The sequence below is a fragment of the Myotis brandtii genome, unplaced genomic scaffold, assembly GCF_000412655.1.
Source record: "Myotis brandtii unplaced genomic scaffold, ASM41265v1 scaffold601, whole genome shotgun sequence".
Classification (NCBI taxonomy): Eukaryota; Metazoa; Chordata; class Mammalia; order Chiroptera; family Vespertilionidae; genus Myotis; species Myotis brandtii.
The window spans coordinates 2,166,306-2,167,585 of record NW_005370276.1 but is presented as its reverse complement, the minus strand read 5'-3'; the positions used below and the strand labels follow the sequence as shown (position 1 = coordinate 2,167,585).

Sequence of the window (1,280 nt, the reverse complement as noted above, 5' to 3'; positions counted from 1 at the left end):
CCCTGCCCCAGCCCCCGCCCGGTCACCTTCGCTGTGTGACTCGCAGCCGGGCCGAGCCTCTCTGTGCCTCCGCTGCCTCCGCTGGGATCTACCGCTCGCACCGACGTGAGGGTCGGCGAGTTACTGCAGGACCGAGCGCCTGCCTCTCAGCGAGGTTCGCACACGGTCAGTTTTTAATATATTTTTATTGATTTCAGAGAGGAAGGGAGAGGGAGAGAGAGAGATGGAAACATAAATGATGAGAGAGAACCACCGATCGGCTGCGTCCCGCACGCCCCCCACTGGGGACCGAGCCCGCAACCCAGGCATGTGCCCTTGGCCGGAATGAACCCGGGACCCTCCAGTCCGCAGGCCGACGCTCCATCCACTGAGCCAAACCAGCCAGGGCAGGCGTGGGTTTTTTTGAAAAGCCAGGTGTGAACATCTGTGGGTGGTGGTTTCCGGGACGGGGACCAGCACTTTCTTTAATGACGAAGAAAAGAAAGTCAACGTGGAACAGGACCGAAGGCCACAGGCCGTACCCACTGTGAGGATCGCGGTGTGAACTTGTTTCCGGTCCTCTGGGCTGTGATCCAAGAAGTTCGGCCTCTGGGAAGTAGAAGGAATGCGGCTGGGGACCGGGGCTGCCCCTTAGGGGGTCCGGGAGGGCTCCCAGGAGGGGGTGGCATTGACGAGAGGGGCCTGGAGGTTGAGCGGGAATGGGCTCAGCGGAGGTTTGAAGGAGAAGGTTGCAGGGAGCAGGCACCTGGCACCCTAAGAAGCGGAGCAGAGACCAGGCCCGAGGCGGGAGGAGGGGCAGGGACAGCGTTCCTGGTCCCTGGGGTGATGGGGCGAAGGCAGGTCACGCCCGCTCTCTGCCCTCACCCACGTCGCCCTGCAGGTCTGGACCTTAAACCTGGCGCCCGGTGAACCCTCACTGCGGCTCTCCGTCCAGCCCCACCCCCTGCCCCCGTTGGCCTGTTTTCCGGGGGTAGGAGGGGTGTAAGCGGCTGAGCGTGCAGCTCAGATTGGAGTTTTCAAAAGACTGGGCTCTACTTAGGCCGACAGATGGCAGCGACGCCCTCCTGCTGGCATCCTCTGGTCTCACGCACTCACTCGCTCATTCATTCCACTGGCTCCTCCGGAAGCTCCCGTGGGCCGTGCTGGGGGCCCAGAGAGAGGCCTTGACCCTGACTTCCAGCCCATGGTTCTGTGCGGCCCCAGAAGGTCTGTCTCCCCCCAGAGCGGACCCTGCCCCCCTCTCCTCACAGCCCTCCCTGGACTCCCCAGCCCCCAGGTCA

The 1,280-nt window shown here is 63.4% G+C and overlaps 1 protein-coding gene across 1 annotated transcript in view; it reads left to right on the top strand.

The window, feature by feature from the left end:
* Nucleotides 1-1,280, top strand: part of SYT3 (synaptotagmin III) — a 32,380-nt gene that overhangs the window by 29,441 nt on the left and 1,659 nt on the right. The window lies entirely within an intron of this gene.